General features: G+C 40.8%; 1 protein-coding gene and 1 long non-coding RNA gene across 3 annotated transcripts in view; one reads left to right on the top strand and one right to left on the bottom strand.

The window, feature by feature from the left end:
* SLC6A1 (solute carrier family 6 member 1) overlaps window positions 1–22380 on the bottom strand; it is a 78657-nt gene that overhangs the window by 25542 nt on the left and 30735 nt on the right. The window lies entirely within an intron of this gene.
* Window positions 12320–21252, top strand: LOC309364307. Its single transcript, XR_014165813.1, has 6 exons — window positions 12320–12717; window positions 13031–13166; window positions 17497–17774; window positions 19373–19464; window positions 20746–20845; window positions 21045–21252. It is a non-coding gene; the product is annotated as an uncharacterized lncRNA (long non-coding RNA).

Genomic DNA, 22380 nt, shown 5'->3' with positions numbered 1-22380 from the left:
TAAGTTAGTTCTGTCCATTAATTTCAACGGGTCTACTCTGAGTGGACCAGCATTGGATGTAACCCATGCATTTCAACTTTCATTATTTGAAAGAGCTAGAAGATAAAATGAAAATTTAGTATTAAGCATATAATGAATGCAAGCTTTGGTTTAAAAAAATAGCTCAGTGAATGCCCAATGGACAATTGTTGCACTGTCAGCATGACTGATGAGGAACCCATCAGTGATAAATTATAATCCAAATATATTAGCTTTTCAATTACAGCCTTCTGGCCATTATTTCCAATCAAAATGTCAGTAATCAGAACTCTTTTCTATAAATTCTTAGCTAAACTGTTCTCCCCTTTATTCTACAGTTGCATCTCAGAGAAGCAGCATTGTATTTAGACCAATCTTTTTGAATCTGCTGGGTAAAGAACAATTTAGCGTGCCTGCACGTTGTCCACCATTGCATTCAGTCACTGGCATCCAGCATTTTTAGAAATGTGTGTACCTCCATTTGAAGTACAAGCCCCTCTGCTTGTTGTGATTATATTACACAATCAAATCCATTTTATACACAGAATCTGGTAGAGTAAGACTTTGTAAAGACAAGTCATGCATTTTACTGGGACCAGCTCAAATTTTATGAGATTTACATGGGTCTCTGTAGTCCTCAGTGTGTTGGGCTTCCTTTGCTCATCATAATCCACACTAGATTAAATTTTCACTTTACTGTGGTGAACTTCCATTTTATTTTATTGCCTTGTAAAAATTGATATTTCTTGCCTTTATTCCATTTGATCACACAGCAGACAAAAAAGAAAATGGAAGGATGAGCCAATTAAGATGAAAATGAAAAGATGAGCTGATGAAATGGAAGAATTTCTTTCTTTTTTCCTTCCAAAGAGCATCATTTGCCTTGCAGTCATCTGGGTTTGTAAACATTGCTGATTCACAAGTTCAAGTAGGAATCAGTTCTTTGGGAATAGTTATATTTCTCTATGTATGCAGATGAAGTAAAGGCCATGGGAAGATAACCTTCCTTAACTTTTTTGATTGTAATTGTAAATGTGAAAAAAGAGGGGTTGTTGGAAAGGGGTTATAGTACTCAAGATTCCACATGAGCACCAACATTTGCTAATAGCATTACCCTATTCTCAGGGGCAATGACACATTATTTGCATTCCCAAATTCACCCTAAGGGCCTTTCTTTCAAATTTGAGTTCAGAATATTCTGTCCTGCCCCCAATTCATATTTTTTTTAAACCTAACAATCTAATTCAAAAAGGAGTGTAGATTTGTGTGTGCAGAATATTGAGACACCTGTAAAAAATACCCACAATGAATGTGAGTTTCTTTATCTGGGAGAAAGATTAATGGCATCACTGAATACTGTAATAGAAATGTGCCTGAAATAGCCAGTGCACAAATTTCTAGCACCACCTACTGATGAAAATTAGAAGCACAAATGAGGTGTTTCTTTTTTCTTTTTATAGTACATTGTTATCAAGATTTCCAGTTTTGTTTTCCAGTTTAAAATAAGTGCAATATAAGTGCAATAAGTGCAATATTTGCTCAGATCTCCCAAATCACAATTTTTTAGTATGCAAAATCATATTTTTAATTGATTAGGTATGAGAATTATGTGAAAGCCTTTGCATAACTTTGTCCAACTCCTTTGCATAATGCTCTACTTCCAGAACGGCACTAATACCAAAATCTTTAACCAAGCCAAGATGTTATTTATTGGGGCTTCCACCACAGTTCCTGTGAGTAGCACTTTGTATTCAGGATTTAGACAAAAACAGTGAAATTTTTGATAGAGTTGCTGAAACACACAACACAAGCTTTTTCAACAACTAGAAAGAACTAAAACAGGACATTTAGGATTGACTCAGCCCTGTATACAATGTTAAAATAATGCTGGGCTTGAAAAATAAGCACCAGAAAGCTCTGAAAAGGAGGAATGAATGGCATACAATCCTGTGAAGGTTAGGATAAACTTTAATAAATAAAATATGTCATTACATTCATGTATTTAAGAGGCAGGCACAGCCAAATAATAGATTAGCATTTACGAACTTAGCTCTGTAAAAAAAAAAAAAATCTAATACGCCCTTCTACTGCTTTATGCTGCTCTTCTAAACTAAATTTTCATTTATTTATTTTATTATTTGAGGCACCCTGGAAACACATGTAGTAATATATGTGTTAATGTTGTTGTTGTTGTTGTTTAGTCGTGTCCGACTCTTCGTGACTCCATGGACCAGAGCACACCAGGCACTCCTGTTTTCCACTGCCTCCCGCAGTTTGGTCAGACTCATGCTGGTAGCTTCGAGAACACTGTCCAACCATCTTGTCCTCTGTCGTCCCCTTCTCCTTGTGCCCTCCATCTTTCCCAACATCAGGGTCTTTTCCAGGGAGTCTTCTCTTCTCTTGAGGTGGCCAAAGTATTAGAGCCTCAGCTTCAGGATCTGTCCTTCCAGTGAGCACTCAGGGCTGATTTCCCTAAGATTGGAGAGGTTTGATCTTCTTGCAGTCCATGGGACTCTCAAGAGTCTCCTCCAGCACCATAATTCAAAAGCATCAATTCTTCGGCGATCAGCCTTCTTTATGGTCCAGCTCTCACTTCCATACATCACTACTGGGAAAACTATAGCTTTAACTATATGGACCTTTGTCGGCAAGGTGATGTCTCTGCTTTTTAAGATGCTGTCTCCTATATGGGTCTTTGTTGGCACGATATGTGTTAATAATCATTTATAAATAATAACCAGCAGCCCAGTGTGCAGGAAGTGCAATAACTTGAAACTACATTGGCCACAAAATTGAGAAATTCACTGCTGCCAAACCTTAAAACAACCCTGTCTATAATGATATGATGAAAAGTCAAGGTAAGATGGAAAATGTAACTAAAATAGTAGTTTACTGTTGACCAGTATAAGCAAAGATGTTACTATACAACAGAGTCAGCTTTCATACACTTCCTCAGCTGCATGGAAATTGCTTCCCTGTTGTGTTGATTACAGAAGACCAGTTGTTTCATCTTCTGTGGTCTCCCCTCATATCCAACAGCCTTCAAACACATAATTTTGGACAGAGAACAGTGTCATACAGAGATGGTGTTGAATATACTCATAACGTTGCTAGGACTTTCTATGGAAACATTAGATGCAGTGAGAGACAGACTTAGGTCATACATTAGATGAACATGCTTGGGAAAAGACTTGTACCACTGAAACAAACATGTCCACACGTCAGGGTCCATGCTCTTAAAACAATGCAGTGGGAGTTCACAAACCTAGTACCGCTTTGTTATATGGAAGCAGGCATTTCTCAAGAAATTGAAGAAATTGCAGGAGTAGGAGAACTCATGTATATATTTGGTGGGAGTGCTTGACTGTTAACACAAGAAATGCTGACCAGAAATGCTGACAATCTTAAGTGAATTAATTTACCCCTCAGTTGCTTCTTAGAAATGTGTTTGAAGGTAACAATTCGGAAGTGAAATTTAAGGAATTACTAAAATTTCTGATAACTGCAGCACATCTACCCATTGCACAGAAGTGGAAGATACTCAAAACACTGGCTTCTTAAATGGTATTATTTATTAGTCAAGTCAAACAGAAAAGCTTATGGCCACCTGAAGCACTCAAGGTGCTAGGAACTGATTAAAAAGAACTACAAATGATTCTATTTCAGACTTCAGTGACAGCCATGAGAATCTTTTTTTAAAATATCTTAGGTTGGAAATGAGGAAGATCCTAAATTAGAAAAATGTACATGGTCTTTACCTTTGCATGTCTTGAGAACCATGAAAAACTAGGCCTTTAGTTCCTGAGGCTACATGAACGCTTTGTCTCAGACTGCCCTGATTCTCTCCAGCTCCTAGCAGAAATAAACCCCAGGCTTCACTGTCATGTCTCTCTACAGCAATTCAATTACTGCTTCCACTCCCGTTGGCTGCTTTACTGCTACACGAGTGACTCTTTCTATTAGCTGCAGCTGGGCTAGCTGGTGCCTAAAGGCACGGTCGGGAAGGAGCAATGGCAAAGACTTTGCATAAAGACGGAGAGTCAAAGCCTGTATGTTTTCCTCATATTAAGGTCATCTTCGCATCCGCAGAGGAATACTATTGTCAATATTAGATTAATATTGTCCTGTCTTTTTAAATGGGAACTGCTAGTCCAGTCTCTCAAATATATGGAGGAAACACTTCCTAAGTTAGGGATACAGCAGATGTCAAGGCAATAAACAACTATTTTACTTTTAAAAGACAACTGAAGGCAGCCCTCTTTGTTTTTAATATTCAGTTGGAAGCTGCCCAGAGTGGCTGGGGAAACCCAGCCAGATAGGCGGGGTATAAATAATAAATAATAATAATAATAATAATAATAATAATAATAATAATAATAATACAAAGGCATTCATTGCCTTTAAATTAAGTGGCTGTTTCTACCCTCAGTCTGTTTAGGGTTTCCAGCTTGCAGCCCAAAGAACCTTCCTTTAGTTTAATGTCCTGCCCCCAACCCAAAGGATGGTGGTTACAGTTTCTTCCACCCTGCCCACCATTCAATCCACTTACACATCCTCCCTGTGTTAGGAAAACAGGAGATTACAGAGGAACAACTTTATCTGTCAACAATGAGTCAGGTCCCTTTTAAATATGCTTGGATTTAATGCCCCCCCCAACACTTAGTTATTTTGGATCATTTTGGTGGGGGGCGGAAATGACTAACAAATTTTAATTTTAATTTTAATAATAATAATAATAATATTTTAGTATTTCTTCAGATGCTTTCTTAATGAAGTTATTCAGCTTTTACAAGGCTAGCTCAACAGAGACATTGCTTAGCTTGTATTTCATGACTAGTGACTGCTGGAAGATGGGGATTAAGAACTGTTTTCCCCGGGGTGGTTTCTTGAAGGACACTGGCTCACCCATATGGGCATTCAAGATGCAGAGCTCCATGGCCAATAATGTATGCACAGTGCCTGGAATCACAGATAGACTGTTCTACTGAAATAAGAGGAAACCAGAGCTTATAATTTCTGTCCCTCCAATACATAGGAGAGATAAGAGAGGCTTAATGAGTCACGAAGCAGCTGCTCATTCTTGGCTGACCACCTACAAGAGGAAGACAAAACCTTAGGCTTCTCCCCCCCCCAAAAAAAAGAGAAGTTGTATCAAGACATGGCACCCTGTAGCCTAACAGCATGTTAGAAAGTCAGTACTTCCAGAGGCAACATTGCCGTAATAAAATTAGACCATAGTACAGAGCATCCCCTCTGGTGAGTACAAAGCACTAAAAAGATAACTTCCTCTCTTTTATGGCTGCAGGGATGCAGCAGCCTGCAGAGTCTGGCAGATGTAAAATGGGGACAGGCTTGCAGCATGTGGATGGAGCCTGCCTAACGGTTGCCCTTTGGCCCAGTCTGGTTTGTAGGAGGGCAAAGAGAATTTGCAGTGCTAAGAAGAGTTTTGTGTCCTTAATACTGTACACCAGCTTGAACTGCAACAGCAACAGGTGTGTTTTTGAGGGGGAAAGATCTTACAAGCTGGAACAGCTGTCCACCCTTTAGCTCCCTGTGTTTCAGATGGAATGCTTCCACTCTCCCAACTGCCACCACAGAGCTACCTAATATTGCCCTTAGGAATGAGAGAGAGAAGACAGAACAGGCAGGCCATTATTTATCTCCTAAAAAGTGGCCTGGCCTAGCCATCCCTCCTCTTTCTTTGGCCAACTTTTTATTGGCACCCTAATTTGCCACCACAGGTTTACTCACAAACCATCTTTGCCTGAGGGGAAGAGTTTTCAAAAGGCCTCCCCCTCCCCCCTGTAGCTTGTCTCTTGCCTTTTTATTATAGTTTTAATATATGAAGTTCTGTGTAAACTGCTTTAGAATGTTCACCTGAAAAACAGGATATAAACAACTTGAATGAATATAATGATCCTCACCAACTTCGTTGTGTGATGTTACCACTGGAAGCAAGCGAGCAGAACATGTTTCCTTCTTCTAACTCTGTTTCCTTCTCTCCCTCTTCTACATGTGGCAGTATTCAACTAAGTTTTATTCAGAGAAGACCCACTGAAATGAATGAACCTATATCAGTACACCTACTCTGAGTAAAAATTCTCAGAGACTGAAGAAAGGTTCAAAGCTTCCTGTGTACATCCCTGTACAGTGGTACCTCGGGTTAAGAACTTAATTCGTTCTGGAGCTCCATTCTTAACCTGAAACTGTTCTTAACCTGAAGCACCAATTTAGCTAATGGGGCCTCCTGCTGCCGCTGTGCTGCCGCTGCACGATTTCTGTTCTCATCCTGAAGCAAAGTTCTTAACCCGAGGTACTATTTCTGGGTTAGCAGAGTCTGTAACCTGAAGTGTCTGTAACCCGAGGTACCACTGTATAATATATATTGATTTGGGGCATCTTCCGTATATTTTCCATGTTGATAATACGTATCCTATTAATAATGATATGGTAAGTGGAGAGTGAAATCTAGCTATCAGCTTGAGCATAAATATCATATTTAATGTGAATTATTTTCCTGATAATTACTAATCAGCTTCATTTAATTGCATCAGAGAAGGAACTTTGAATTTGAAATGTGTGTGAACCTTTGATTGCCATTAGTCCCTGCCTGTATCCTAAGGAAGTTTCTAACACTCCGCTTTAAATTCTCAGTTTAATTTATATGCAGATGACAGTATAACTTGCAAGGCACTCTGCAGATGTTGCTTGCTGGATGCTATGAACAGTGCTTTAAACACAAGCTGAGCTATCAGGCTGGCAAGTGCTTGCTAAGTGGTCCCAAAGTGCACATACAATCTACCCAGCATTCAGATGTGAATGCATTCATTTTGTGTCAGCAATCCTTTGTAGAATACAACAGAAAGAAGAAGAAGAAGAAGAAGAAGAAGAAGAAGAAGAAGAAGAAGAAGAAGAAGAAGAAGAAGAAGAAGAAGAAGAAGAAAACTTCCAGAATTACAATCTGGCGTTGTACAGAGATTTAAATGGATACATGAGAATTCAGGGGATTTAACTGAAGTTGCCTTGTAAAAAGGGGTAATGCAAGCTAATTATACAAAAGAATTCATATTTTTTTTGACCTGCCAAATGATCCATATGCTGTTAAAGTACATTCTGAGATTGTAAACTGCAGGTTCTTCTGAGAATTAATGGGCCAAATATTCTTCTATAGTACAGAAATGATAGTTTGTTTCATATACAGTTATTTAGCAAACAGCTTTAACATTTAATGCTTAGGGATCCTGAAAATACACATTTCCTCCTTTTAATTTCCATCTCTCAAATAGTTTTCCAACTGCAGGTTCTTCTGAGAATTAATGGGCCAAATATTCTTCTATAGTACAGAAATGATAGTTTGTTTCATATACAGTTATTTAGCAAACAGCTTTAACATTTAATGCTTAGGGATCCTGAAAATACACATTTCCTCCTTTTAATTTCCATCTCTCAAATAGTTTTCCAGCTGTAGTGCTCCTATCTACCACTGAACATACTGCCCTTGGCCAACTAACTCTTCAGCTACCTTATACCCAAGGTAGGAATGAATATTTAACATTGACTTCCAAATGTGGGTGGTTGGGTGAAGATTAAGGGGTTCTCTCTATCCATTACTCCATGGTTCTGAAAACCGAGGGAGATAGTGGGATGAGGAGCAAGATGCCTACTGAAGATGAAGCTTTTCATAGATGCCTTGGTGTCAGCAAGATTCTGGGTAATGAGATTGTGTTGCTAGTCAACTGATTACCCGTGTCTCAACTTAAGTTGAATTTTCCAGATAAAAGAAATAATGTTTTATCTGGAAAATTCAGCTTAAGTTGAGTATGAGGAGAAAATGTACTGAAAAATCTGTTGTGGTGGGTTGTATATTCAAGATTAAGGGATGTGCATGAGTGTAAATTTATACATTTTACATTGCTCTTTAATCACTGAATTCTCTGATTTCTAGCATAGAACTGATTGTCTTCAAGTCTACCGAAGTCAATTAACACTTTGAACTGAGTATCCAATAAGTCGTAATTACTGAAGAGATACGAAGGAGACCAAAATGTTTTGCTTCTGACAGTGAGGAGACTGTAGCATATCTAGCATTGCTGCTAGCAGTTGCTATTTGGGGAAGTCATGCTATCCTGTCTGCGCTGTGATGCTGTGCTCCATTTCTAGCCACTAGAAGAGTGACACCTTAGTTTTGAGAACTGCTTTTGGAGCAGCACTGCCAATGATGAAATCTAAGTTCAGCAGGGAAGGTTTCCTCTGGGTCTCAGACTTAAGTTAATCAAACAAATAAGCATTTCAAATGCATTGGACACCAGCCTGCTTGTGTACTCAAGGCCTAGCCTCCTGCCACATTTGCTGGAGATCCACTGCTACAGGAGAGAGCCTTTGCCATATGCTTTTGGGATGTAACATATTACTATCATTCTGGAAATAGGGTTTGGGATATACAGTGGTGCCCCGCAAGACGAATGCCTCGCAAGACGAAAAACTCGCTAGACGAAAGGTTTTTTCGTTTTTTGCGACGCTTCGCTAGACGAATTTCTCTATGGGCGTGCCTCGCAAGACGAAAACGTCTTGCGACTTTGTTTCCTTTGTCTTAAAACCGTTAAAACCAAGGGTGCTTTGCTTGAACAGCTGCAGTTGCGACTTGACTTCGAGGAGCAACTGTTAGCACGCGGTTTGGTAGCCTTTTCTCAGACTTTGCTCATTTTTGAAGCTTTTCCAAAACTTTTCCAGAACTTCTTCTGCATCCATTTGGTAAGTTAAACTTTTAAAACTTTTTTTGGGGTTTTTGGATTTTGGGTTGGGGTGTTTGGGATTCAAGGACTTGGTGTTGGGGGGGGGGGGTTAAGAGAATCTGGGAACTTGTGGGGTTTTTTTTTGAATTTTTTTGATTTTTTTGTGACCATTGGGCCATGTGGTTGTTTTTTTAAATTTTTCTGAGTTTGAATTTCTGTGTGCTGGGTGGCTGGGGGAACAGTTGGGGAGGTTTCTGCAGCAATCTGGGAGCTTGTGGGGGTTTTTTTTGGAATTTTTTTGTTTTTCTGTGACCATTGGGCCATGTTGTTTTTTTTTGAAAATTTTTCTGAATTTGAATTTCTGTGTGCTGGGTGGCTGGGGGAACAGTTGGGGAGGTTTCTGCAGCAATCTGGGAGCTTGTGGGGGGTTTTTGGAATTTTTTTGTTTTTCTGTGACCATTGGGCCATGTGGTTGTTTTTTTAAATTTTTCTGAGTTTGAATTTCTGTGTGCTGGGTGGCTGGGGGAACAGTTGGGGAGGTTTCTGCAGCAATCTGGGAGCTTGTGGGGGGGGGGTTGGAATTTTTTTGTTTTTCTGTGACCATTGGGCCATGTTGTTTTTTTTTGAAAATTTTTCTGAATTTGAATTTCTGTGTGCTGGGTGGCTGGGGGAACAGTTGGGGAGGGGTTTGCAGGAATCTGGGAGCTTGTGGGGATTTTTTTTTATTTTTTTGTGACCATTGGGCCATGTTGTTGTTTTTTTGAAAATTTTCTGAGTTTGAATTTCTGTGTGCTGGTTGGCTGGGGGAACAGTTGGGGAGGGGTTTGCAGGAATCTGGGAGCTTGTGGGTTTTTTTTTGTTTTTTTATGACCATTGGGCCATGTTGGTTTTTTAAAAAAATTTTCTGAGTTTGAATTTCTGTGTGCTGGTTGGCTGGGGGAACAGTTGGGGAGGGGTTTGCAGCAGTTGGGGAGGGGCTGGGGGAGCAGTTGGCTAGGGGTTTGCAATTTCTGTGTGGTATGGGTGGCTGGGGGAACAGTTGAGGTTTTTGAAGACTTTGGTGATTTTTTAAGCTTTTCCAAAACTTCTTTTGCAGCCATTTGAGGTTTCTGAAGACTTCGGTGATTGATTGTTGAAGCTCTTCCCGAACCTCTTTTGCATCCATTTGGTTAGTTAAACTTTTAAAACTTTTTTGGGGGGTTTTGGATTTTGGGTTGGGGTGTTTGGGATTCAAGGACTTGGTTCTGGGTTTTAATTTCTGTGTGGTGGGTGGCTGTGTGCTTCTGAATTTTTTGGATTTGAAGCACATCACTGATTTTTTTTTCTTTTTCTGAGTTTACAAAGGAGCTGTGCTGCCATGGGACCCAAGAAGACTGCTGCTGCAGAGGCCGGCGAGAGGAAGGAGAAGGTGACGCTGGAAATGAAGAAGGAGATCATCCGGAAGCACGACGGCGGAATGCGTGTGACGGACCTCGCCAGGGAGTACGGCAGGAATCCATCGACCATCGGGACCATCCTGAAGATGAGGGAGAAGATCATGGCGACTGATGCGGCCAAGGGAGTCACCAGGATCATGAAGAACCAGCCAGCTGTTCTGGAGGAGGTCGAGAAGTTGCTGCTCATCTGGTTAGAAGAGAAGCAGCGTGCAGGGGACACTGTGACTGAGGCCGTCATTTGCGAGAAGGCCAAGGCCTTGCACGCAGACCTCGTCCAGGATCAGCCAGGAACCTCAGGCGAGCCAGAAGTCTTCAAGGCAAGCAGAGGTTGGTTTGACCGGTTCAAGACAAGATCCGGAATCCACAGCGTGGTCCGGCACGGAGAGGCCGCCAGTTCTGATGTTCCTGCGGCTGAAGACTTTGCAATGGAGTTCCTGGAGGTTGTGAAGACGGAGGGCTACGTTCCACAGCAGGTCTTCAACTGTGACGAGACCGGGCTGTTTTGGAAGAGGATGCCCAAAAGGACTTTCATCACTCAGGAGGAGGCCAAGTTGCCTGGCCACAAGCCCATGAAGGACCGTCTGACCCTGCTCTTCTGTGCCAACGCAAGCGGCGACCTGAAGATCAAGCCCCTGCTGGTGTACCACTCGGAGAACCCACGGGCCTTCAAGAGACACAAGATTGACAAGGAGCAGCTGAGTGTCATGTGGCGATCCAACAGCAAGGCTTGGGTCACACGTGTGCTGTTTGTGGACTGGGTCAATCTTGCTTTTGGCCCTGCTGTCAAACAGTACCTGCTGGACAACGACCTGCCGCTGAAGGCTTTGCTTCTGATGGACAATGCTCCTGCTCATCCTAAAGGCCTTGAGGTGGACTTGTTGGAGGAGTTCAGCTTCATCAGCATCATGTTCCTGCCACCTAACACCACGCCACTGCTTCAGCCGATGGATCAGCAGGTCATCGCCAATTTCAAGAAACTGTACACCAAGGAGCTTTTCAGGCGATGCTTCGAGGTGACTGACTGCACCACCATCACCCTGCGGGAATTCTGGAAGGACCACTTCGACATCGTCACCTGCTTGAAGATGATCACCACGGCCTGGAACGGGATCAGCCAGAGAAATTTGAATTGCGCTTGGCGCAGCCTGTGGCCGGACTGTGTGGCACCAAGTGACTCTGATGCACCAGAGTCAACAGTGGTGCAGGACATTGTTGCCTTGGGGAGGACCATGGGACTGGAGGTCACAGAGGAGGACATCAGTGAGCTGGTGAAGGAGCACGACCACGAGCTGACCACCCAGGAGCTGGTCGAACTGCAGGCAGAGGCTGCGCAGGAGTGGGCCTCACTGGAAGAGGAGGAAGCAACTGAGGAACGGCTGTCCTCCGAAAGACTGAGGGACATTTGCCAGAAGTGGAAGGAGGTGCAGACTTTTGCAGACCAGCACCACCCTGACAAGCAAAAGGCACGTGACTCTGGGAACAGTTATGATGCGACGGTCATGTCTTCTTTCAGGGAGGTGCTGAAAAGGCGGATGAAGCAGCAGACTATGGACAGGTTCTTGAGCAAGAAGCAAAGAGTGGAAGAGGAGCCTTCTTCGAGTGGTCCCCCAGAGTCTTAGAAAATGTACTGTACACTTTGTTGATTTTTAAATGTTTTTCTGTCATGTTTAGAAACTTAATTTATTTTTCCTTCAATTTTTGAACTGCTCTTTACAGTATGTGTGACTTTAAAGAGCAGTTAATAAACTCTTGTTGTACCAAATTTGGCTTTGTTTGGACTTTTTTTGACCATAGGAACGCATTAATTGATTTTCAATGCATCCCTATGGGAAACCGTGCTTCGCAAGACGAAAAATTCGCTAGACGAAAAAACTCGCAGAACGAATTAATTTCGTCTTGCGAGGCACCACTGTATACGTATATATGAAAACCATGGTCTCATGACCTCTTGACCCTCATAACTAATAAGAGCTATCTAAAAATGGTGACTCCAGATAAATTTGAAAATATTTGGCAGAAGTTTCCTTTGGTGATTTCATCTAGTCCAATGCCCTGCAGTGCAGGAATCCTGCCCACAGCTATCCCTGGGCAGGTTTGAACCACCAACCTACTGGTTAACAGCCAGACACACTGACTCATTGTGCCACATACTCAAATGTTGTTCTCTGACACTTTCTCCAGTTTGCTGCTTTCCCCCCTTCTAGGTCACACTTACACACACTTTCAGCTATAAACTCTGGTTTTGGTCCTTCTCACTAGCTGCAAGTAAAGGGAGGGAGAAGGGAATCCCCCATTTGCATCTCCCACAGAGCTGTTCTCCTTACTCCTTACACTTTGCCAGGAGGCTAACCTGACTTGGTTATCTTTTAACACTTGCTGGCTCCAGAGATTAGATGTATCTAGCACTCTGGTTAACACCCCAAGTCTTGATTAAATCCTAACGCTTACTGGATTTGGGAGTTGAGAGGGGTGTGGCATCCCTGAACTCATAACAATATACTATATGTTATTTCCCTTTTCTAGCTGCTAAGGTAAGACCAACAATTTCATAATGATTGTGATTGTTATTTGATACATTGGACTAATACGATCCAATTTGCTGGCGGGGAGTGGTCTGTTCATATTTTTTGTATAATCTTTTATGATGGCTCAAGGCTATGACAATAAATTAAAAACATATGACAGTCCTATTATAAACACAGTGGAGGGAGGACGATTTTGTTTGGCCTGAGTGCAAGAAATTGGAGCTGAAAAGCAATTGAATGTGACTGTTACCTTTTCAGCTACCAATTCAAGTTAAACCCAAATTTCTTTTTTTTCCTCCCCTTTTCTTTTGATCCTCAGGCTTCAATCCAAACCTTTGGGTTTAAATGGGATTTCATTTTGAAATGAAAGCAGTTTAAATGGAAACAAGAAATCTCCACCTCCTGCCAAATTGGGAATTTAAAACTGTGTGCTGCTGAAGTGTCTAGCAATCTTGGTAAGTTTCTGGCTTGAAGTGATAAGGACAAACAATCAGTAAGCTTGCTCTGAAGGTAAGAGATAAACCGAAGCAGTGCCTTTCATCTCACTTCAAAAAGTAGGAGCTCAAGATAAGTTTTTATATATTTTGCAAGAGGTCAATAGGTGAAAACTGGCCTTCTTTTGCTTTGCACGCTGATTGAATTTCATTAATATATTGACAAAGCAACACACGTTCCTTTTTTCTCAATTTATTTCAACACTACGTCCATTTTTCACAGAGCTTTCAGCTGCCACAATTTCTCCATGAAGCTGCTGTAATAAAAGGGTATTTTAAATAAAACATATATTACTGAATATGGCAGTTCTGAAACGCCTTTCTCCAAAATAACCTTGTTGAAATGAATAAGACAATACTAGAGGTAAGGCTGTATTCTACCATTTGATAGCAGAGCAGTCGCTACAGAAAACACAAGCTCCATAGGCCACTAACTAGAAGGGAAGCTATTACCAGTATGTTTAGAACAATTCTGATTATTTCAGTAAAACTTAAAAATAAAAGCTTTGATGGTGTAGCTAATGCTAGCAAGCAGCTGATACTTTCTGAAATTAACTCTTCACATTTCCCTTCCAAAAAGGAACGGCTGAGGTTGGCGCACCTTACAGATAATTTCAGTGCATTCTCCTTGGGATCATGTCTTGCACTGAATTTTATTTGGAGATTCACAAGTGAGCCCTAAGGTGTTATCATTATTTTCCTTCATATGCAGTAGATTCTGCATTCCTATGGTTGGAATGCTGCACAGCCCTTATGTTGGTTCAAAACCAGACTATATGATGTTTTCCTACTCTCAATTTTAGTGAAAACAAACAACAGGCAGAGGGCAGAGTTTATTTGTTGTTGGTTCTCTGTACATAATGGAAATACTTGAACGCCACTCCAGATTTAAAATACTGTAAGTCCCACTGATTTCTACAGAAGCATTAAGCATATACCTGTATTTGAATGTCTTACATTGGAATCAATGGATTCAAAAGCAGAGTGGTCCAATGGCGACATGCAGCCCTCAAGGCCTATTTTGAAGGCTCTCAGCAACATTTGATGCTCCCTGCAGCCCTTGTGCTGGTAAGCAAGGTGCTGGGCTTTGGGAAAGAGGTATGGGGGCTCTGATAAGGTCCTAATGGCCTCCTGTCTCCTTCCTCAAATCTAGTTAGCACTTTCCCAGCTTTGGAAAGGAGATAGGAAGGCTCTAGGACTCTGCCAGATGCTTGCAGCTCCTACTCAAAGCTTAGCCAGCTTTGGGAAGGCAGCATGAAGGGTGTGTGTGTGTGTGTGTCAAATTCTGCTCTCACTCTGCCTCCCATGCAACAAAGCTGTGTGCAGCCCTTGGGTTCTGTGTACTCTTGCAGCCCATTTGGTATGAAAAGTTGGACTGCCCTGGTTTAAAAGCACTTAACTTCATCTGGATTGTGTTCTCCCAACACCCTTTCTTTCTTTAATATACATGCATTTAGGGTATAACCCTATACATAGTTTCCCTTGGAATAAACCCCATTCTGAACAGATATGTCTAAGATGGTGCTGTTAGAAGACATGGAGAAGAATCTCACTTTAAGTGGTTTAACCTAATTTACACATCCTGAAGTAATTCACTGCCCTAATTCACATGTAATTTTCCTTAGGATTTTGCATTTCACCGAATTTTGCAATAAAGTTCTTGGCTCAAAAACAGTACAAGAATGTGCAAAAGCTTTCACAATTTCATGGTAAAATAGATTTAGAGATGTGTATGTTGATATAAAATACACACTGAATATGTATTTTGGGGATAAAAATGAATTTAAAGATACATTTAAAACAACAACAACAGCCTAGAGTTTAACATGGCATTAGGAAGGATTTTTCAATTAACACATGCAATTCAGAGACAGGCCACAAAAAAGCAGCAATCCTATACCCACTTTGATGGGAGAATGCCCCACTGAATTAATGAACACTGGGATAGAGAATTGATACTTTTTCTTTGAAGATGACAAGATCTTAAATCAGAGGAATTTTCACTAGACTCTCCAACTCTGCCTCTTTTTGGATTCTTCCACAGTATTTCTGAAGATTACTTGGCCAGCTCTGGTAGAATGGACTTGCATAATATTTTTTCTAATCCCTTTTACCCTTTTTCATCAGTGCCCTTTCCCTACACTCTAGAAATTCACACAGAAAATTACTGAATGCATTTTTCAAAAAGGGATTATTTTGCGCTTTCTCTGGAGGAGGACAGTTGCCTTTGGTTGTTATGGTGCAGTAATTGTGAATGAACTAATTAGCATAATAAATTAGCCTGTGAATAAATGCATCTAATTCCAACTTGGAAATCAGAACTGCAATGGGAAACATATACCCCAGCATATAACTAAATGACCAGTTGCTTTGATTATTCCAGTCCTAATTAAACTTTGCTCTTTATCTTAAAAGTATTACTGCTTTGGTTTGCACCTCCCAATTTTTGGTCTATGCAATGCTTCTCCCCATGCCTCATATTCTCTCTTTGTGGTGCAATACAAATATATAATCTATTAGAAGTAGGTAGAAGTAGGGAAGATTGGATGATGGTCATTCCAGGCTTGTGGATTGGGATTAATTAATTAATTAATTAATTAATAATATTTATACACCACCCATCTGTCTGGGTTCTGCCAGCCACTCTGGGCAGGTTGCAGCATATATAGAACATCGTAAAATATGTTTCAGTATACTTCCCACCCTAGAATTCTGTGATTCTAGATAGGGATTTTTTGAATATCTTAGCACTGAGCTTACTTGGACAGATCTACCCCCCCAATTCTGTCATTTTTTTACCTGTTCCTCTAAAAACTCTTCTTGTATATTACATGTATTATGCAGATATTATACCCCATGTTTCTCAAAGTAATCAGCACATAAACAGATACCTGCACCAATGCATATAACTGCATAAAATACTCATCTTGATTCTTTTATACATTTTAAATGTATAATAAATGTACACATCTGTTTTGTATATAATCTTGAGTATAATTAGTTCAACATTTTAAAAAAGAGGACTCAGCAATGCATGAGTGGCTTGGTCAAACTTGAGACAAGATGTGGTCAGATGCAGGCCAGAGTCAATTGGGTTAGAACTGCCAAATTCAGGGTATAAATCTGTTTAGAATTTCCGAGCACAATTCAAAGTGTTGGTGCTGACCTTTAAAGCCCTAAATGGCCTCGGTCCTATATACCTGAAGGAGCGTCTCCACCCCCATCGTTCAGCCTGGACATTGAGATCCAGCGCCAAGGGCCTTCTGGCAGTTCCCTCATTGCGAGATGTGAGGTTACAGGGAACCAGACAGAGGGCCTTCTTGGTACTGGCACCCACCCTGTGGAATGCCCTCCCATCAGATGTCAAGGAAATAAGCAGCTATCCTATTTTTAAAAGAAATCTGAAGGCAGCCCTGTTTAGGGAAGTTTTTTATATTTAATGCTGTATTGTTTTTAGCACTCGATTGGGAGCCACCCAGAGTGGCTGGGGAAACTCAGCTACATGGGCGGGGTATAAATAATAAATTATTATATTATTATTCCTCCTCCATTACTAAACTTAGGATATAATGTTTTTGCACATTAGCATGGGGGAAAGTCCTTTGTGGTTTGTGCCTTATCATGCAAAATTTCCAGTATAGTATAATAATATTTCCCCAGTAGTTACACACTGATCCTACTGAAAGATAAGCAGTAATTTGTGATTGATCACACTGTATATCAATCTGACTTATTAAAATATCAAAAACAAAATCTAGTGAAAAATCAGGTTTTTTAAAAAATAATTTCATAAACTATTTGCAATTAATCATCAGTCAGGAAAGTCACATAGCAATGTTATGTTCATACTAAGGATAATTTTTCAGAAATTTCTGAGCTTTGAGAAAACTAAGCTCTCTTTTTAAGCATTCCTAATTTTTATGAACTATTCATGTTTGTGCAGTGAGGGGCAACATGACTGCCTATAATTGCTATTCCAGCTGCAATTAACCATATGTAGATGCTTTCCCATGGAAATGTTTTGTGCTAAGACTTAATTAGGCTCCCTGATTAAATGGCAATTAAGGATACCATTCCTTGCATTCCACCTTAAAGGAACTGTCCAAAATAAAACAAATGGGATGTCATGAAGAAATTAAAGGACATTCTAGCGTTAGCAACATATAAACCATAAGCACAGTGTTTGCTTCTATGTTTATTCCATAAAGACATAAATCAGTATAGGATCATAAGAGAACTTAAAATCTTAAAACCATTTAGTGTCTAATTAATTTTTTTTAAAAAAATGTAGACCTTCTAAAACAAAAAACCTCTGAACAGCAAAGTAACTGAACACACTTTCTTTAAACTCAGACAGAAATCTGAAATATGGAAGATTCTCAAATTATATGGAACCTTTGAGTGGACCAACCTGCTAAACATTTTGACAAGAGCCTAACATTTAAATCAAGATGCCAGTGAAAGAGAATTGCAAGGCCATGATGCAAGAGCTGGCTGGGCTTTATACAGGGTCAGAAGAGAGTGATAGCATCCTTGGCATCCATTGCCAAGACGAGGGTGGAGTGCATGGTAATCATCTCTAGAGCTAAGATCTTGCCCCGAGTTATTTAGCTCCTAATTTCTAAGCTATATGGAAAAATATCCAAATCTATGGTAAAAGCATGGGTTGGACTGTAAAATAGCAAGTATGTAGCCCCTGAAAAACACATTTTCATATATATATTTGTAGAAACTTTTTGATGTTTACTTTGGGTGGGAAATATTGCATTGGGAGTCTATGAGAGGAAGTAGAATTAAGTAGCTCACAGCTGCCTTACATTTCTCCCATCCCAGGGCACCTTGTTTGCCATGTAGCCAATAGATGGGTTTTGAGCATCTCATTTTCCAAGCATCCTGTTCCAGCAGTCAGCCAGTTTCAAGTGTATGTACCTGCTGTTGGCCTCCCAAGACCATTGTGCTTGGAGGTGTTATCAAGCACAGGTTAAAAAAAGGTAAAGAGACCCCTAACCATTAGGTCCAGTCATGACCGACTCTGGGGTTGCGGCACTCATCTCACTTTATTGGCCGAGGGAGCCGGCGTACAGCTTCTGGGTCATGTGGCCAGCATGACTAAGCCGCTTCTGGTGAATCAGAGCAGCACACACCGTTTACCTTCCCGTCGGAGTGGTACCTATTTATCTACTTGCACTTCGACGTGCTTTCGAACTCTTGACAATTAATAGAACCTTGGCTTTTTAAATTGACCTTTGGTAGTAATGTAGTGGGTTTATGGAGTCAGTTCGGCATCATGTCCCTGGAATGAACATCACAATGTAACATTCTGAGGGATATTCTGGTTTTTGTGTTTTTAAAAATGCTTTCACATCCCCAGTTCCCAATAATGCTCCTTGAAACTGTCCCTTTGCTGTGATGCAGTGCTATTCCAGGGGTATTATGGAAAAGTAAACATGGAGTATAGCCAGGAAAAGGTATTGCCTTCAACAGTGCCACAATTTTGGTATCACTCCACCCTGTTTAAGTAACCAAGGAGGAAGTACATTGCTGCACAATTGGTAAATCATCCCTACAAACTTTCATCACTGCAATTTTAGGTCCCATTTTGCTAAAGTTTCTCAGGTGAAAACCTGTTGGTTCAGACCTAATATAATTTTGCCTACACACAGGTACTTTATTGCTCTGTTGTTGTTTCATTGTGTTGGTACCATTTTCCAATCTGAGCTCTGACTGGGCTTCCGTATAGTATAATTCAAAGAAATTTCACAAAGTTTGAACCTTGTGGCTAGTCCTTTGACCCAACATTCTTTTGCCCAAAGGTATGTGATGCTTGCAGCATCACAACTGCACAATCCATTGTGTTCCGTCAGCTATGAGGGACTGATGCTGGCCTATATGTCAGGGCATCAGCTGATGTTGAGAACCAAACCAGAAAGGTTGCAATTTGCCCCATGTCTGCCCAAACCTTGAACTACAAATAAATAAATAAATTCTCTCCATTCTGATCCTACAAAACTACCATACACTAAAACTTTGGGGCTTTAAAAGGGGGGGGGAGGAAATGCTGCCGTGGCTGGTCATGGATTTTGTGATTTTTTCCACTTATAAAAACATTCACTGGAGCTCAATAGCCTGAGGTGGACTAATTTTAGATGTACTTTCTCCCACCAAAGGTAAGCTTCTTTAGCAAGCAGCTTAATCTTCTAAATGTAAAGCCAGAGAAAATTTTGGAACCTCAATCACTGAAGATTTTTAAGAAAGCTGGGTGAGTGTCTTTCATGGTTATGTTGGGAGGTGAAAACGTTAGTTGATAGAGGGGGCAGAGGATTATCTAAGGACATAAGCATTAATAGGTTATTAACCTATCAGAGTTTAAATCTATTGAATTATGAAAGTGGTTTTCTGTTGCTGTTGTTGATATTTTTGTTTTATAAATGCTTTCAGTATTTTTTTAAAAAAATATGAACCTCTTTGTCATCCACCTTTGGACTTTTGCCCATAACACTTTGGTCCATGAAATGCTAATGTTTATATGATTTTTTTTTCTCTATAGCACAATGAATTTGTGTCTATGTTTTTAAACGTAAGACGCCTTTTAGATAAAAAGTGACTAACACATTTAATAAATAAAATGTTTCATGTTTTTAGGTGAACTGTAGCGTGTATACTGTCTATCAAATACCTTTAGCTTTGCCTTCCCTGTTATGACAGCTAAATAACTTTCATGGTAGATGTTTACAATATATATTATAATTTATTATTTACTAAATTTGTTAGTTGTTTTATCTTGCCCAGGGCCACCCAAAGCAACTTACAAACAACCAAACGAATAAACAGACAAAAAACACAAGCCACACACACGCCACACCACATAGGTATATTAAAACCAAGAGGAAAGAGAAAATGCATTAAAAACATCCCACCCACTTCTAAAAGGCCCCAGATAGTTAAAAGGCCAAAAGCCTGGCTACAGAGGAAAGCTTTTGCCTGGAGTCTAAACAAATATAATGATGGTGCCAGGCAAGGCTCCCTGGGTAGAGCATTCCACAAGTGGGGAGCCACTGCAGAAAAGGCCTCTTCTTGTGTTGCCGCCCTCCGGACCTCTACAAATGACATTTCAGGGTTATGTGAAAGGCTTTCTACAGATGGAACTCAAGGATTTACCCATTTCCCTCTATTTTCAGTCTTTAGGCATCTTTGCTCATACACAAAATGGCACAAGAGGCAGGTATCAGAGGGTTTGGAGAAATCCCCACATTTGCAGAAATCCAAAAATAAATGGAGGGGAGTCTTCAAAAACAGAGGAATACAAATGTAACTTGCTACGGATGCTGGGAATTGTAGCTCTGTAGAGGGGAAAACTAGCTCTTGGGATTTTTGGTGGGGAGGGGGGAGAGTCATGTGCTCTAAGTGTCCATTGAGTGTGCTTTAAATGTATGGTGAGGAACTGCCCATAGTTGTTCTCTATCCTAGTTGCGACTTGCTTTCCCGTTCTCTTCTAGTCTTCTCTGACTTTGCATATGGCTTTCTTCTCTTTAATGCATAGGTGAAGAACTCTCTTTCTCTGGACGGAGCTGCATCCTACAGAGGCGTAATCCAGCAGGAGGTGTGTAGCTGCAGTAGCTAGGGCTGAACTAAAGCTTGTGGTAGGTGGGGTCCGAGCTAAATGTTGGGTCCTTTATTTCTGGTTCTGCCTGTCTTTCCTCTCTGTTGTGGGAGGGACATATCACTCTTGCCATAGGTCTGAACTGATGACTTGCAGATGGCTTCTCACTTCCTCCCTCCTATGTTCTATCTGTTTTGGCTCTTCTTCATTTGTCTTCTTCCACCCGTCTTTCCCTCCAGGTACTCTGCCAACAGCATGAAATTAGGCCAAAGCCACAGTTGCCCACTGCTGCCTTGGAGCAAATTACCATCTTTTTGGAGCATATTTCTTGTACAGCATAAAAAATCTATCTCTTGCTTGGCTAAGTATCATAGATCACACCCATAGCATACATTCCCCCCCCCCACAGTCAAGGCGTTCCCCCAAAAATCTTGGGAACATTAGTTTGTTAAGGATACTTAACATCACAGATGTACAATTTCCTTTCCACACTAATGATGGTTTATGCCCAAATTAAGAAAGTTTATGTGGCTGTAGTCACACCCATTACAGACACTTGTGCTCTTCCATCAAGTAATTGTCAGAGTTATTAGCATGCGCACAGGGATAGCCCCTTTGCAGCTTTTCTTCTATTTAAAGCCTAATATTCTGAATTTTTGATGTTGTGGGTGTGTAGGAAATTAGAAGAGGAACTACGTGTCTGCCTGAGCTATGGAAAACCTGGTTATTGCGATGGAATTTTGTCTGCAGCTAATGACTGCTGTCATGGGCAGTCAGAGGGAAGTGGCATAAAAGGGACTTCTCCTAAACCTCACCCACCAACCTCCAACTGTTCCACTCAGAAACTTGGATGGTGCACATATCACACAGATTAAGATGCTGAGGATCCATTCCAGATCTTTTACGAAAGTTATTTTTTTGCAGTAGAAGACTATGTGGTTGTTCAAGTATATTATTCTGGAATACTAACTGAATAATGGTGATGCTGTGTGGCACCTTACCAAACCTTCTCTCCACCATAAATGGATCAGTTTAAGCCACCAGCTGAGTTGTGCTGAACAGGCAATCTTGGTGAGAAAGGGAGAAGCCCAGTGTTTGAGAGGTACTAGCTGTGCCAGCACAAGTCTGATGAGGCAACAGGAATAGATAGAGAACTCTCAGGATGATCCAGTGGCTGTTGCACCAGTGTAAGTGTCACTGACTTGGGATTTACAGTTAGCAGATAAAAACCCCCGACTGACTCTTATGGAGAAACTGCTGCTTATACTGGGTGTAAGCAAGAAGCAAAGCATGCTTTGTGTTCATTTGGTTTAAATTTTCAGTGTGGGATATCTGATGGGGAGTTCTTGCAGTTAGAAAATTTAGATTAATTCGCCCCTGTGCTCCCAGGTGTGGTATGTTTGCTGTATCCATGTACCCTTTCAACATCAGATGCCACAGGGCTGGGATGATGTGTCTTAACACTAGGGCTTTGGATCCTAGCAAGGAGTCTGTAAGAATAGCATGCTCTTCTTGTATACTGTTCGACAGTGGAATTTGCTGCCAAGGAGTGTGGTGGACTCTCCTTCTTTGGAG

This window comes from Podarcis melisellensis (genome assembly GCF_964234715.1).
Source record: "Podarcis melisellensis genome assembly, chromosome: 2".
NCBI lineage: Eukaryota > Metazoa > Chordata > Lepidosauria > Squamata > Lacertidae > Podarcis > Podarcis melisellensis.
Note: the sequence above shows the minus strand (reverse complement) of the source record. Positions and strands in the feature narration are given on the sequence as shown.